This window comes from Mastomys coucha, unplaced genomic scaffold (genome assembly GCF_008632895.1).
Source record: "Mastomys coucha isolate ucsf_1 unplaced genomic scaffold, UCSF_Mcou_1 pScaffold23, whole genome shotgun sequence".
NCBI classification, from domain to species: Eukaryota; Metazoa; Chordata; class Mammalia; order Rodentia; family Muridae; genus Mastomys; species Mastomys coucha.
Genome location: NW_022196906.1, coordinates 70,078,673 through 70,095,995, shown reverse-complemented (window position 1 = coordinate 70,095,995; position 17,323 = coordinate 70,078,673). Strand labels below are relative to the sequence as shown.

The following is a 17,323-nucleotide window of genomic DNA, read 5'->3' as shown; positions in this document are numbered from 1 at the left end:
AAAAAAAAAAAAAAAAAAAAAAGGAAGAAAATTTTGAATACCATACATACATGTAAAGCTACCATTAAAACTCTGTGAACTGGGCACAATGGCACATACCTTTGATTCCAGCACTTGGCAGGCAAAGGCAGGTGGATCTCTGTGAGTTAAAGGACAGCCTGGTCTACAGATCAAGTTCCAAGACAGCCAAGATGGCATATTGAGACCGTGTCTCAAAAGAGCAAAAAAAGGAAATAAAACCCAAACCTCTGTGCGATGTGTTATATAAAGATAAAGAGAGAGGGAATATGTTCTATGGTGGTGTAGTCAGATATTGGGAAAGGGGATGTCTCAGCAGGCCCATGTCAAGGCATCCCTTCCCCCTGAGGGACGGTATAGTATGGAATAGAGTTTATTCAGGGTATGGGGAGTTAAGAGGGTAGTAGAGGGAAAGAGAGAAAGAGAGAGAGAGAGAAGAAAGAGAAGAGAAGAGAAGAGAAGAGAAGAGAAGAGAAGAGAAGAGGAGAGGAGAGGAGAGAAGAGGAGTAGAGACCAGTCATGAGCTCATGGAGAGAGGGAAAAGGAATAGAGAAGGGAGGGGAAAGAACACAGTGGGAGCAAAAGAGAGCAAGAGAACTAGAGAGGGGGGAGGGGGCAAGCAGCCCCTTTTATAGTGGGTCTGGTGTTATAGCTGTTGCCAGATAACTGTGGGGAGGAGCATACCTGGCTGTTGCCAGTTAACTGTGGGGTGGAGTTTAGACGGAATGCAAACACTGTGTATAGCACAAAATTGACCAATTGTTTCCAGGAGAGACATCAGCCCATCAGTAGAAGCTAGAAATGGTGGTTGCCTCCCAAGAAAGAAACCTGAGGACCGTAGGATAGGCAGGGGGAAAATGCCATCATTCATTAGCTTTTTTAAAAGATTCATTATTTTTATGTATACACACACACACACACACACACACACACATGCGTGCCTTCTTCTCTCTACATGTACCACTAGCAGAAGCCAGAAGAGGGCATCATATCCCCTGGAAATGGAGTTGTGAACCACTTAAAAATGGATGCTAGGACCCAACCTCAAATCCTCAATATAGTGCTAGCTCATAACTGCTGAGATATCTTTCCTGCTCCACTACTGCCTTTTTAAAATTATTAGTATATCCTCTGGGTTTTGTATAAAGTATCCTCTAAAATTAAAGGCAAATTTAGAAATACTAAAAAGTTACCAAATGCCAGTGGTGCTTAATTAGCTCTGGGTGCAAAGATTTTCTTTTGTTCTGTTTTCTCTATTTTCCTACAATGGCAATATATTAGAATAAGCAAGGGCATTTTTATTTTTATCTAGTAGGACAGACTGTGTTGTGTTTTTTCCTACTAATTTGCATGCTGGTTAGGGTTTTGTTTGTCAACTTGACATAAGCTAGAGTCATCTGGAAAGAGACACTCCCAAGTAAAAATAGGCATCTATCAGGCTGGCCGTAGGTAAGTCTGTGGGGGCATTTTCTCAATGTTTAATGTGGGAGACCCCAGTGCACTATGGGAGGTAGCACCCCTGGGCAGGTAGTTCTGTCATATACCAAGCCTGGGAGCACCCCTCCTCTGTGGTTCTGCTTCAACTCCTGCCTTGAGTTTCTGCCCTGATTTCCCTTCAAGATAGAATGTAAACTGTAAGGTGAAATAAGCTCTTTCCTTCCCAAATTGCTTCTAGTCAATGTTTTGTCACAACAATAGAAAGTAAACTGACATTTGGTGTGGAGGAGTCTGACAATTGTTTTTATAATTGTAGCGGAAATGCATAATATAGTATAAACTGAAAATCACATTAGTTGCCTCCTCTCTGTCTGTCTCTGTCTCTGTCTCTGTCTCTGTCTCTGTCTCTGTCTGTCTCTGTCTCTCTCTCTCTCTCTCTCTCTCTCTCTCTCTCTGTGTATGTGTGTATGGTGTGTACATACTTGGCACTATAAAACTTATTTGGATGTGAAGCTAGTTTCTATATGGTAGAGTTTCCTGGGTATTTAGAAACAGGCAGAAAATACACTTCCCAAAATTAAGTTTAAGCTTTTTTCCCCAAAATAATGACAACTATTCTGTCCTTGACCTTCATTTTTTTTTCCCATTGCCATGTATCAACTGGGTTTTTAGGTTCGATTGTCAACGTCAAAGCCCTGGTAAATTCCCTATGTAAATGAGAGTTTGGACAAGGAAAGATGAATGTGGAAAATATTTGGGTACACTTCCTGTGAAAATGTTTATGTGGAGAAAAGAGAAAAACAAACCACATCAAACAGAAGAAACGTTATTAAATCAGAAAGCATTTCTTAGGAGAGAAATAAAGGCGGATCTTTTGTTGGTTGGGAGCTTTCCTCTCCACCGCAAAGGGGCTTGGGAGGAGGCTGGGTTTAGTTACTTCCTGCTTGTTGAGGGTTACCAGGGAGCTTTGTCCTGGAAAAACCTCGGCCAGCAGGCAGAATGAGGTCAGCTGCTGCAGTAGCAAGGGGAGGGGACTTAGAACAGAGAAACCCGCGGAGGAGGCGGGGATGACGGGAGGAGAGTGACAGCTAAACGGATACCAAGAAAACCCAGTACCCGGAAGGAGAGGACAATAGATGAGGGGAAAGGAAATGAAAGTACACCTTTAAAATTCCTAATGAAATCGTGGTATTAGGGAGGGCAGGGGAAGGACGAGGGGACTAGAGGGATGGCTCAGTGGTTAAGAGAAAGTAGCGCTCTGTGTGTGTGTGTACTCCTCTGACTGTGGGCTCTGTAGACTAGGTTTTGGTCTTGAACTCTGGTGGAGCACCCCTTCAATCTCAGCACTCAGAAGTCAGAGGCAGCAGATCTGTGAGTTCGAAGCCAGCCTGGTCTACAGAACAAGCTCTGGAACAGCCAAGGCTACACAGAGAAACACTGTCTCACTCTCGCCCCCAAAATGGTATTGAGACAAAGTGGAAGAACACTTTCCAACTTCTAAAACATGAAGGAGAAAGTCAAAGTCAGGGAAATCTACTCTCCTGCAATGTATGTGCCTTGTGGGGGTTGGAGGGAGACAGGGTTTCTGTGTGTAGCCTTGGTTGTCTCGGAACTCGCTCTGCAGACCAGGCTGGCCTTAAACTCAGAGATCCGTCCTCAACGTTAGCATTTCCTCTAGGCTCCGCCCAAGAGTTACCTAGCAACAGCCAGGTAGGGGCTTGGCTTGCTATAAAAGGACCGTTTGGCCTCTCCCTCTCTCTCCCCCCCCTCCTCTCCTCTCCCTCCCCATGTGTTCTTGGCCAGCTTCTTCCCTGCTTTCTCCCTCTCTTTCTGTCTTTCTCACTCCCCTTTCTTTCTCGGCCTCTACTCCCTTCCCCACACCCCGTTCCTTTGTCCCAAGTAAACTTCTTTTAATACTAGACCCCTCATTTGGCTGCTACCTCAGGGGAGATGGCTCAGCATGGGCCGCTAAGGCACCCCCCCCCTCCATCGTGCAGCTGCATTACAAAACAATTCTCTGAGTTTTGAGATTAAAGGCGTGTACCACCACGACCTGGTGAGCATGATTTTTTTTTTTTTTTAAAGGCAGTTTCATGTAGCCCAGGCATGCTCCCATCCAGTTTCTGAGACAGTTCTCTCACTCAGGTGGTGAGGCAGGCAGATCTCTGAGTTAAAAGGCCTGTCCTGGTCTACAGAGCTCCAGGACAGCCAGGGCTACACATAGAAGCTCTGTCTTGAAAATAAATAAAATAAAATAGACTTGGCCCAAAGACAAAACTGAAACATTCTCTTTACAGTGACACTACCCAGATTAAATCTGTCTGATGCATTTCCTTATTTAACTGGTTATTTTAGAATCCTGCGTAAACACAGAGATGCCATCTCAGCAGAGGGTGGGAACTGGTGTGCCTGCTTGGCTGGCCTCTGTATATTTCCTCTCTCTCTTGGGCGTCACTAGGAGGAGACTGGCTTCAGACCTCAATTACAAAAGCTTTGAAGGCCTAACAATGTGGCAAAAGGCCACAAGAGGATGAGGATAGTTCTTGTTGTTGTTGTTGTTATTCTGGTGGGTTTTGTTTTGTTTTAAGAGAGCCTCTCATTATGTAGCCCCGGCCTCACAATCCTCCAGCCTCAAACCTCCAAAAACTGAAATTACAGGCAAGTACCCTACACCTGCCTGTTGATTCAGTTTTAAATAACAACTGCTACAGTTTTAGGAAAATGTAAAATGGGACATTTCCCCTAAAGAGTCCACTGAAGGTTTTGTTTCCTCAACTATAATTTATTTCCTTCCTTACCAGGAAGTGACGGTTGGGGATAGTCCCTTACCTTTAATGGGTGTGACATTTTAGGTTAATTATGACTCACAGTGATGTGTGGGTAAATTCTCAGCTTTCACATGTGGGAATATATGAGTTTGTCTTGCCGCTGCCTTGTGTGAGTACTGAGAATCAAACCAGGGCCTTGAGCAAGGAAGGATCTCTCCCAAACTGGCTACATCTGCAGACACCATTATCTACTACCTAGTGGAGGAGTAGAGTATAAGCTTAGGCTTAAAATCACAAGAAAAAAACTAAGCACAGGAAAATAGAATACAGACGATGCCACCAAACCCACACATCTTTTGGCAACTATGTTATTCATTACAAGTTATTTTTCTAGACAGGAGCAAGTCTTTAGATACACCAGAAAAGGTCATCAGATCCCATTACACATGGTTGTGAGCTATCATACGGTTGCTGGGAATTGAACTCAGAACCTCTGGAAGGGTAGCCAGTGTTCATAACTACTGAGCCATTTCTCCAGCCCCAAAGCAAGTAAATCTTTTAAAATTGACTTTAATTGTAGATGAATGAGTTGGGTTTTTCTTTTTTTGGTTTTTTTTTTTTTGAGACAGGTTTTCTCTGTATAGCCCTGGCTGTCCTGGAACTCACTCTAGGCCAGGCTGGCCTCAAACACAGAAATCTGTCTGCCTCTGCCTCCCAAGTGCTGGGATTAAAGGTGTGAGCCACCACTGCCTGGCAGAAAACATTCTTATAGTCAGAAATTGAAACAAACAAACAAACAAAAACATAAACGGAGAATTGTTCAAGCAAATTATAACTTAAGGGCTACTTTGTAGTTCTGTAGTATGTTTGAGGCTCTTTATTTGGTCCCCAGTACCACACACACATCACATACCACACACACACACACACACACACACCTCATATATATGTCACAAAAATGTTTTGTACTAATTTTTAAAATTTTGGTTACATTTTATTCTTTTTTTTTTGTGTTTATGTACACATGCACGCAAATTTGTCACAGTACACATGTGAACATGAGAGGGCAGCTGTCGGGAGTCATTTTCTACCGTGTAGGTTCCAGAGAGCCAACTTGGATCAATTGGGCTGGGCATCAGGAACATTACTGGCTGAACCCTACCAGCAGCCTTCCGTTTCATTTTAGGAAATACATGTGTAAACACACATGTACACATGAAAACATCTGAAAGGAAACAAGGCAAAATGTATTGTGTGGTTATAGTTGAGGGACAGGGATTCTGGGTAGTTTGGACTTTTTCTTTTCATTTTCACTGTTTCCATACATTTTTTTCTGCCTCAGGTAAGGGGGATTCACTTTTATTGACATGATCAAAGACCTTTTTAAGATTTATTTATTTTATTTATATGAGTGTACTGTAGCTGTCAGACATACCAGAAGAGGGCATCCTATTACAGATGGTTATACACCACCATGTGGTTGCTGGGATTTGAACTCAGGACCTCTGGAAGAGCAATCAGTGTTCTTAACTGCTGAGTCATCTCTCCAGCCCCCAAGATCTTGAAATAGTAGGGAAAAATCTTTCCTGTCTGTGACTCCATCAACTACTGCTGTACCTACTCTAATTTGTATTTATTTTTACTTGATGAACTTTACTTTTATTTTTCTTTAAACAGGGAATCCCTCTGTAGACCATGCTGGCCTCAAACTCAGAAATCCTCCTGTCTCTGCCTCCCAAGTGCTGGGATTAAAGGCGTGCGCCACCACTGCCTAGCCTGAGTCTAGCTTTTAATAATTCTTTTTTTAGTCAGGTGCATATGTGTATGTATAGGTATGTGCCTGCGTATGTGAGTGTAGTGCCCACAGAATCCAGAAGAGGGCGTCCAATCCCATGGAGCCTGAGTTGCAGATAGTTGTAAGTCTCCTGATATGGGTTCTAGGAACTGAATTCAGGTCTTTTGCAAGAGCAGTAAATGCTCTTAATGCCTCAGCCATCTCTAGTTGCCTTCCCTATGTTTATTCAGATTATTGTTTAAAACAAAAGGGCAAAACCTAAAACAAATAACAAACAAACCTCTCCCTCCCTCTTCCTCTTCCCCTTCCCCGACCTCCCCCCACCTCCCCATTCTTTTCTCTCAGCACAGGTCATTATGTGGTTAGAAAGGGTGATTTTTCTAAAACATGTGATCAGAATGTGATTAGGGAAATCTGTGTGTGTATGTGTTGCCAAAATATGAATTATCTTCAAATGCCCCTTTCTTCTCTGCTCACAGAAAACAGAGAAAGAATGTGTGTGTACTATGCTTTCGCTCCTGTAACAATTACCTGAACATATCACTGTGTGTGTGTGGGGGGGGGTGCAGGGAGGATGACCTGAAGAATATACTTTGAATTGTCAGAAAAGCTTTTCTCTGGGAATATGAGATTACAGAGACATCCTATGTTGCGATTGTTATGTTTCTGAAATGTTTCAGGAGATGGCCTGTGGGCCACGATGGTACACACCTTTGACTCCAGCCATCCATGGGGTAAGGGGAGGTCAGGAGAATCTCAGCTTAGAGGCCAGCCTGGGTGACATAGCAAGACTGTGCCTCAAAGTAAAAGAAGCCGTCCGTGTAACTGGCCTAGCATTCACGAGGCCCTAGTCTGGATCCATTGCACTGGACAAAAAGAATCTAGGGTACTTGTACAATGCAGAAAGAACTGAAATGGAGTTTCCAGGCAAGGTCTGCTTGCTCATTCAAGGCCCCACCCCACCCCACCCCGGAACCCCGGGCCCCTCAGGGTTCTTCCTTCCTTCTTGATTGCCCCAGCCAGTCTGGACTTTTTAGCTCTTATCTTTGTATTTTATCATACACTGGGTATGAGCATTATTAAAACTTAAGGACAGGCTGTCTGGTTTTGCTTTGTGTCTGCTAAACATTCCAGGGCCACCATAGATGATTCCTAAAAGTTTGTTAAATTAAGTTGGGTTTGTTAAACCCAACATCTAAGGAAATTGAAAAGAACATGAAAAGTTATTTTCTCAGAGAAAACATATTGCAAAGGATAAGATGGGGGTTTTAAAAATACATAGGCTCAAAAAGGAAAGCAACAAAGATAGAAACATTTCAGGACTAAGCTGCTGTTTTATTTGCTTGTGGCTGACCGCAGTTTGGTGGCTGAATTCAGCAGAAATGTGACCACTCACAGTGTAGGCTGGAAGCTCAGCCTCCCTAGTGGAAACTGGCTTCAGCAGAGCTGCCTGCCTTCCAGCAGAGCTCAGGAGAACCTGGTCCTTGTGTTGGGCTCCTGATAAGGTTGGCAGTGTCTGGCTCCTGGCCACATCCATAGAATCACTCTGTCTGCGGTCACATGGTCTTTGCCTCTTCAGTGTTTCAGATCTCCCTTTGCCTCTGTCCCCTAAGGGTATATGCTATTGTATCTACAGCCCACCTCAAAACTCTTGACTTAACCACTTATGCAGTGGTTTCTCCTGCTATGTAGGCCACATTCACAGATCACGAGGGTAAGGACCGTGGCATGAAGCCTTTCTCCGAATAGAAGGAAAGTCTTGGCTTGCTCTCCAGCCCCCTCTTTCTCTTCTATGTAAAGATTAAAATTCCTGAAACAGCTGATTCTAATAACTTCATGACTAGGTCAGTTGGGACAAACAGACGTTTAAAGCAGTGTGGTTGGGCATGAGGAAAATACCAGAAGACTATATTCTCAGCTGTGGAACCCAGCAGCATCAGTAGCAGATGGCACTGAGAGACGTGACACACTCAAAGTCGAACTTGGTTACATCTCACTCTGCAGATCCACGGTACTCCATCACCCCAAGAGTGGTAAAGGAGGTTGGAGCATTAGAAGACACTGTTGGGGAATAGCCACTGGTTATTATATAATGGAGTGAGTCTCCTTGCTCTAAACGGTTAAATGGAGAAAGTGTGTGCCAGAGCGGCCTAGCCAGGTTTTCCATAATGCCCTGCTTTGCAACAGATTATGAGATTCCAGACCGGCACAAAGGAAGCAGCTGCTCTCCTGCTGTCCTTATATAATTCCTACCAGGAGTGAGGAATTGGGGCCATGTCTCTGCAGATGAAAATAGGATTTTATGCAATAGGAAAGTAACGAATAATAAATTCTGTGGGAAATGAAAAGATGACAATATTTCATAACTTTAAAGGGCTAGAATGGAACACCATTGGGCAAAATAAAAATGTGGACTTCCATGGGCAAGTCTGTCTTGGCAGTGTGGATGGGTTTTAGCTCTTGGTATACTAACACAGCGCACTGCATCCTGGGAGAGGTAGGCCTGCATTTTAACTTTCTTGCCTTTAGATGAGGAAAATAAGTATCTTTATCTCCCCTAAGGTAGAAAATTAAGGCCTTATGCTGGCCACAAAAAGTGGGCCAGTAAGAAATGTACAGACATGGCCAAGTATGTTAGCATATGTCTTTAAGCCCAACACTAAGGAGGCAGAGGCAAACATATGTCTGTGAGTTCGAGGCCAGCCTGATCTACATAGTTCCAGGATAGCCTGAAAATGAGACCCTGTCTCAGAGAAAGAAAAAAATATATAAACTGTTTTGATGTTTCAATTTGTAGTGCTTTGAACAGGTATGGCCACCATTGACTCATGAGTTTTGAATGCTTGGTTCGTAGGGAGTGGCACTATTAGGAGGTGTGGCCTTCTTAGAGAAGGTGTGATGTTATTGGAAGTGTGCCACTGTGGAAGTGGGCTTGAGGTCTCCTATAAGCTCAAACTAAGCCCAATGACACAGTCTCCTTCTGTTCTCTGAGGATCAAGATATAGAACTCTGAGCTCCTTCTCCAGCACCATGTCTTCCTGCCTGCTGCCATGCTTCCTGCCATGATAATGGACTAAACCTCTGAAACTAAGCCTGCCCTAATTAAATGTTTTGTTTTATAAGAGTTGCCTTGGAGCCAGGTGGTGGTGGCACACGCCTTTAATCCCAGCACTTGGGAGGCAGAGGCAGGCGGATTTCTGAGTTTGAGGACAGCCTGGTCTACAGAGTGAGTTCCAGGACAGCTAGAGCTATGCAGAGAAACCCTGTCTCGAAAAACCAAAAAAAAAAAAAAAAAAAAAGAGTTGCCTTGGTCATGGTGTCTCTTCACAACAGTGAAACCCTAAGACACAATGTAACAAGTATGCCTACCTGTACTAAGTACAAGGCCTCCAGGGAGTCAGGCCATGAGAAAGATATGGTACCCGTGTCCAGGAAGGAGCTTATTGTTTCATATGAGTGGTTATCTTAGTTATGGTCTCTATTGCTATGAAGAGACACCAGGACCTCAGCAACTCTTATAAATGAAAATATTTAATTAGGCCTGGCTTGCAGTCCAAGGGTTTAGTCCATTATCATCATGGTAAGAAGCGTGGTGGCATTCAGGAAGACATGGAGCTGGAGAGAGAGCTGAGAGTTCTACATCTGTATGCACAGGCAACAGGGAGAGACTGTGTCACTGGGCATGGTTTGAGCACCTCAGAGCTCCCCTTTAGTGACACACTTCTTCCAACAAAGCCACACCTCCTCCAACCATGTCATTCCTCCTAATCGTGCCACTCCCTATGAACCGAGCATCCAAACACATGAGTTTAAGGGGGGCATTCCTATTCAAACCACATCTGTGGTTAGAATATAAGACAGAAAGAGACATATGACATAGATGTTAGGGTCCAGAGTTGGAAGACTGGCAAGGCTTTGGGTGTTGTGTGGGTTGCTTTTAGGGATGTCAGGGCTATGATCTGTGGAGATGCAGTGGGAAGACCAGCCTGAGAGAAGAATCTGAATGAATAAGGTACAGATAGCTTGGGGTATGCACCAGGAAAAGTGATCCTGGGCCTGTATACCTTTAGGACATCAGAAATATCTGCCGCATGGCAGAGGGCGGGGGAGATCTGGCATAAATTTATGAGCAGAGATGGCTGGGGAGATAAATGAGCTTGCTGCCAAGCCTAACTGATTTTGATCTTCAGACCCATATGGTAAAAGAAGGAAACTAACTCCTGAAAGTTATCCTCTGACCTCCACACCTATGCTATGATTCACACACACACACACACACACACACACACACACACACACACACCCGCTCAAGTAAATAAATACATATAATTCTAAAATCTAAGACATTTAGAGGCAGTTGAGGTTCCAGGGAGAAGGGACAGACAGTAAGTGCTGCGACGAGCACAGGGACCTGAATTTGGTCCCCAGGACACTTGAGCACAGACTCATATGCACACACATGCACACAAATATAATCTAGAAAGATTAGCAAACATTCTAGCAGGGAAACTAGAGAGCAGAAAGGGGGTGGGGCTCCAAGTGTTTAAAGCAGCTGCCCATTCCCAGAATAGCAGGCCCCTATCTGTTATCCTGAAGCACCTGCTGACAGAAATGGTGAGAGGGGGACTTTGGGGGTCCACTGTTAGCTGTTGCCTTGCATGAGCCATGGAAATTCTTCTAGAAGAGGTGGTGGCACCATATTAGAGTGGATGGAAGTGATGTGGTGGCCTATGATTGTAATTGCAACACTTGGGAAACTGAGGCAGGAGGAAACTGAGTTGGAGGCTAGCCTAGCCTATATAGGAAGCCCCTGACTCAAAAGAACAAAGACAAAAACTAAAAGAATGTGTTGGGCAGATAGCTTTGGCTCCCTGGCCAATGTAAATTTAGCCAACGTGATAACAAATAGATATGGGCAAACAGCTTGATGGGGCGGAATCTCATGATAGTGTTTATTGTAAGTGAACCCAAGGAACGGGGATGTGGCTCAGTTGGTAGAGTGCTTGCCTGGTGTACTGGAGGTCCTAGGTTTGATCCCAGCACTGCATGAACCAGGCATGGTGTACACTTGCAATGAGGAAGAGACAAGATCAGAAGTTTGATGTCAGTTCTCAACTATGTAGAGAGTTAGAGGCCAACCTGGACTACATGAGACTGTCTCAAAATTTAAAAACACAAAAAACAAGAAACCCTTGAAAAGTGATTAACTGTGTGTCACCTCTCCCTCCCTTTCCTACACCAACCAAAGCTTGTGCAGGGCTGTTATGGTTTGGGTGTGTCTCCATTTGTTGGAAGCCCGGTCCTCCATGAGGAGATGCTGGGAAGTAGGACCTTTAAGAGCTGGAGCTCAGGGTACTTGTTAAATCATCAGAGGTGTTGCTAGTGGAAGGAATTAGGGAGTTTGTTTTCAGGAGAATGTGCTGCTGTTATACAAGGGCCCCCTCTCTCTACTGCCTGGCTTTTTTCTGTCTTGAACTCTTGCCAAGATGCCATCTGGCTTGGTGTGAGGTAGCCAAGAAGTTCCTCACCAGAAACCATCTGATCTTAGAGTGTCAGTCTCCACTACTGTGAGTTAATTAAAGTGTCCAGCCTCAGTTCTTTGGTTACAGCCATAGAAAATAAACTGAGGCTGGAGTGGAATGAGGTGGAGGTTTCCCAGCTATAGCGGTGGGAAACTGGTCAAGAGCAGGAGATGAAGGTCAAGAGGGATAAAAAGGATTCTGCATAGAAAGTGGCTTTATTGGGATGGAGAGAGCATCCTCACCAGAAAGGGACACTAGCGGTATAGTCTAAGACAGGAGAATGGAGTCCCTTTAGAGAGGCAGCCTGGTGTCAGGCTTTGGAAGTTAAGGGAAGTAAACACAAGGGGCAAGAGGGAGGGAAGGAGAGAAAGCCTGCACTGTGCATTGGTCAAGCCACCTGAGGAGACCTAGGGCACTGACCTAAGCCAGATCGACTCTACTGTCTCCCCCAGTGCCGGTGAGCACGACGATCACACTGACCGGATGGGCCAGGGGAGGCACACGACAAACATGGACACAAGAGTGCAAGACACAGGAGAAAGAACTGTGTCCTTCCAACTCTCAGCCACACATTCAACACTTCTGACACCTGGCTTATCGGTGGATTCAGACTGGGATGCCTAAAATTCAATTCTGACACTATCTACCCAGAAGAGGCCGAACCCACAGTTTGTAGGTGCAGTACCATAAGACTGTTCCCACTTCTCAAGCTGTGCGAAGGGTTGCTTCAGACTCAAGTTATAGATCTGAGTTCCCACATATCTTCTTTAGGTTCGCTTAGTTGGCCAGGGCAGCTCACATGCTCAGGGAAACACTTTTACCGAAGATCAGAGGTGTGGTTGACGGCTAAACGGGAGATGGGAGGAAAGGCTGCAGGGATACCGAGCTCTCTGAGTCTCCACCACCTCGGTCTGCTACCCGTTTGGAAGCTCTTCGGACCTCATCCTCGGAAGTTTTATAGAGGCTTCCACTTACCCACCCCTTTCCCTGATTAGGAATCAAGCTTTGGCCCTTCATAACCAGAGATCCACCTTCAGCTGCTCTTGCCCCATCTGATCACGTGGCTGCTTCCCCTGGCAACCAGCTCCATCTTGAGGCTTTCCGGGAATATGCCAAAGAGTTGCCTCTTTACTGCAGAGAATGTGCCTATCTCGGGGAAATTCCAAGGATTTAGGGGCCCTGGGTTAGATGTGCCAGTAATTCAGGAAATTACACAGGTCTAAAGATCTCCCAGGAACCAGGGTCAATGACCAACTATTAAGAACAAAGGATTCTTCCAGCAGCCATGTCACTCAGGAAATTGCAGAGGTTTGTGGATCTCTCTGTAACGGCCAAATCTATATTTCACAATATCACAGGCTGTCAGGGGAGGTTGTTAACATGGGGAATAGCTGATTAGATAAGTCATGGAGACCCAAGGTTCTCACCATTAGATATAGTCACCACACGCACAGGAAAGGAGAGGGGTGAAGCTGCTCAGGGTAGGACTAGAACTGGAGGTAAGGGTGATACCATTTTGGATGTACCCAGATGAGTCTAGAAATAACTATAGCTCTAAATGGATACATAATTATAAAGGTACACACAGGTATATTCCCTAGCTAGATGTGTTAATGGGCCCAAAGAACAGAAGAGTAAGAAACACATTTAAGGCTCAGATCTTGGCTTCTAAGAGAATACTCCTTAGAAAATGGCTGATGTTATTTAAAATTTATATTGAGAAAAATGTATTTTCACTATTGTTGTAGACGAGCATCTACATAAGACTGTTAAATTGTTTTATATCAAACAACTTTTATAATACTTATTTTGTTATAATTTATAAATTTTAAGGAATATGACAAAAAAGATATTGTAGGTATTGAAGGGGGGTCTATGGGAGGAGCGGTGGTACAAAAGGGGAACAAGAATGTGATTCAATTCTGTTTAATTAAAATATGTTTTTAAATGTTAACAAATTCAGATAAATTGAAATCATGTAACATTTCTCATCATAATGCAATAAAAGTTTAAAAAAAAAAGAAAAAGAAAATGGCTGATTGAAGGGCTGCTGCATGGAAGATACCAAGTAAGCTTGGAGTGTCTTGCACAGTGAGCAAGAAAGTGTAGGGGGTGTCAGGGTGAGTTTACATCATTGGCTGTAGGGGGGGACTAGGGTGCTTGAGATGCCTCATTTGCGTGAGGAGGAACTTCAGATGCCACTAGACATGATCTTATCTAAAGAAAGGAGGTTTAGCCTGCCTATTGGCTACTTAACCTCCTCTAGTGAGGCGAAGGTGGGGGACACAGGACTACATTCAGCAGGACATGCAAACCTGAGGCAGGGGACTATCCATCCTACTCCTGCTGACTTCAGGACGAGATTTCCAGGGTTTGGGACATGCCTTGACCCCACTCTTGCTCCAGGCCTGCTCCTCCCTGTCCCATAACCAAATAAATAATCAACCAAATAAAATAATGAAGTGATGGATTAATTATAGCCTACTGAATGAAATAGGAGTCCTTCAACCAATGCAGATATGAAGGAATGAATGGATAAATACACTGAAGTCTAATGAAGTGTAGGACATTCACATAGCTCTAATGCTCCCTCAGACACTTAATTACCAAGGGAGGAAAATCATTTCACAGTGGGAAAACCTGGCAGTCACCAGCGAATCAAGTGACCACAGTTACTCACACTTGTGATGGAACAAACTAGTGTCATGTGTCTCCTGCTGGGATGCGATGAGTAGTGCCTTCTCTGATAGTTTGTCCAAAGGTGCATGACCTGATTCTGATTGTGATAAAACTCCAGCTTTTGATTTTTAGTGCTTCTGTACCCTGGAAGATCGCATTCCATGGCATCTGAAGAGACCCAGGATGCAACGTGTAGGTGTGGCAGGTGGTACAACCAGTGAACTGCGTCACCACAGATCTGACCTCACAGCTTCTATGTTGCAAGATAAACCTAAATTAAAATAAATCCTGCAAAACATGGCCTATAGTCTTGAAAACTGTTGGGTCATGAAAGCCAAAGAAGGCCATACATGGTGACACTTGGGAAGAAGAGGTAGAAGTTTAAGAGCAGCCTGGGGTGCTTTGTATGTGAGTATTATATAATACTGCATATGTAAACAGTACGTAAAGTAAAAGGGTGACTAACTAAGAAACTACTAAATGTTGAAGAAGATTGGAGGGGCTGGTGAGACCGCTCAGTGCATAATGTTACTCAGGATGCCGTCCCCAGAACCCACAGACGTGGAAGGAGAGAATGAATTCCATAACCCCACAAAGGTGTTCTCATGCATTCCATGTTCACATACGTGTACATGTTAATACTCGTAAGACTGATAGGAAAAAAAAAAAAAGACAAAACCTGACAGGAGAGTCATGCCATGTAAACATGGATGTGGTTCTGGGAGGATCTTTTCACTATTAAGATATTATTGGGGCTAGGAGGTCAGCTTAATCAGTAAAATGCTTGCCTCGAAAGCATACGGATATGAATTCAGTCCCCGGGACCCAGACCCATGAGGAGAAGTAGGGCATGGTGGTGTCCACTTGTAATCTCAGAGCTAGAGATCCTGAGCCTTCCCCACTTGGAGAGTTCCAGAGCATTGAGAAACCCTGTCTCAGAATAAGGCAATACCTAAAGTTACCTACTGACCTGCACACACACATACACATGCACACGCACGCGCACGCTCACGCATGCACACGCAAGCACATACATACCCTCCCACCCCCAAAGTGTGCATACAAGCCCCACCACATGAACACACGGGATACTACTGAGACCTTTGACAACTTCAATGGAGTCTGGAGATCAGCTGCAAACTTGTTAAGTTTCCAATTTAGATGGTGTTTCTGGAATGCTCTGAGCCTTCTCATTAGTAAGAGAAACACATTACAAGGACCACAGGGCGTCTTCAGAGCTTTGACTCTGCAGGAAGGAGCCTCTGAGTCAGAGTTTAGCATCCAGGATGTTTATTAGGGAGTGCCTTTGAAATTGACACCTGTGGAAGGGGAGAGAGGGAAGCAAGCTTGGAGGAAGGAAACACTGGCTGTAAGGGGGACCAGGAGCCTTAACTGACCCATGAGGCACTCTGAACTACAGGGCCACTCAGCGTTGCCCCAAACTAGGGCGAAAGGTCTGGGCTTCATTTTTATTGTGTTTGTGTGTGTGTGTGTGTGTGTGTGTGTGTGTGTGTGTAAGTTCACATGCTCATGTGTGCACGTGCACATGGAGGTTAGGGGACCTCAGGTTTGTCCTTCAGGAGCCATTGACCTTATTGTTTTTGTTTCTGTTTTTTTCTTTGTTGTTTTGTTTTTGTTTTTAAAAGATATTTTATTTATATGAGTGCACTATAGCTGTCTTTAGACACACACCAGAAGAGGGCATCAGATCCAATTACAGATGGTTGTGAGCCACCATGTGGTTGCTGGGAATTGAACTCAGGACCTCTGGAAGAGCAGTCACTGCTCTTAACCACTGAGCCATCTCTCCAGCCCTTTCTTTGGTTTTTCAAGACAGGGTTTTTTCTTGTAGTCCAGCCTGTCCTGGAACTTGCTCTGTAGACCAAACTCAGGCCTCAAACTCAGACATCTGACTGCCTCTACTTCCTGAGTGCTGGGATTAAAGGCATGGGCCATCACTACCCAGCAAAAGTTCTCAAGAGACTCTTTTGGTTTGAGTTTGTTTGTTTTTAGTGTTTCAAGACAGGGTTTCTCTGTGTCAACCAGGCTGGCCTTGAACTCAAAAATTCACCTGTCTGTCTCCCAAGTGCTGGTTTTAAAGGCGTGTGCCACCTACTCCCACCCCTGACTACCTTGGTTTTTGAGATAGGGTATCTCACTGGCTTGAAGTCACCAAGTAGGTTAGGCTGGCTGGTCAATGAGTCTCGTGAGATCAACCTGTCTCCACCAGTATAAGCACATGCTCCCACATCTGGCCTTTTACACGGATTCTGAGACTCAAAACCAGAAAGAAGCCCATTACCAACTGAGCTAGTTCCCTGGCCTAGGCCTGAACTTAGAACCACACTTTAATCAGTTATTGGATATTAAGGGTTCTGAAGAGGAGGGTAATGTCCCCAATGAGACTGTTCCCGTTCTCTCTAGATACCAGGCACACAAAATGCCCAGGCAACAGCTACTGTTAGCTATTCAAAGGGACTTCTGCTGCATCACATGATGGAAAAAGTCTCACTTCAGGAACCAGGTCCCTTAGCCCTGCAGAATCAGAACAACGGGAGTGGACCTAGGACCTGGAAATGATAGCAGGGTTACCCCTACTTCCATAGTTTGCTTCCCAGGGCTACATATTCTCCCTGCTGCAGACAAAGCAACACAGTAAAAGTCTTTGATTCTCTTATGCAACCTGGGAAAAGGCATTCCATCTCTACAGAGTAAGGCACTGGAGCAGATGCAGATGCAGCCGGTGGAGTGATCTAGACAGATTCCATACCAGGAATCCACCAGCGTAGCTTCTTTGTTGCAAGTTGAATCCTCTGGTCTGATGCAATGTTCTGTGAGATTCTATGCTAATGGAATATTCCAGAACCCCAGGGTGATGCCTGAGGGGTGAGACAATCAAAACACTCACCCAAACACTTGTCCATTCCTGTTAGAATGAATCACTCACCAAAGTATCCAGCTTGTGTTACCAGATGGTGTCTTAGGGGTGTGACAACATACCAGGAGTCCAGCACTGGTCTCTCACTCTCAAGTTGGACACTGGTGGAAGCAATGACTGGTTAAGCTCTGGTAAGTAAGAACCTGTGCTACTGGGCTAAAAAGAA

The 17,323-nt window shown here is 44.6% G+C and overlaps 1 long non-coding RNA gene across 1 annotated transcript in view; it reads left to right on the top strand.

Annotated features, from left to right (window-relative positions):
* Positions 1–14,519, top strand: part of LOC116072841 — a 17,798-nt gene extending 3,279 nt beyond the window's left edge. The window contains exon 2 of the long non-coding RNA XR_004111566.1: positions 14,352–14,519. This is a non-coding gene — a long non-coding RNA (uncharacterized LOC116072841). The remainder of the gene's footprint in view (positions 1–14,351) is intronic.
* The last annotated feature ends 2,804 nt before the right edge of the window (positions 14,520–17,323 follow it).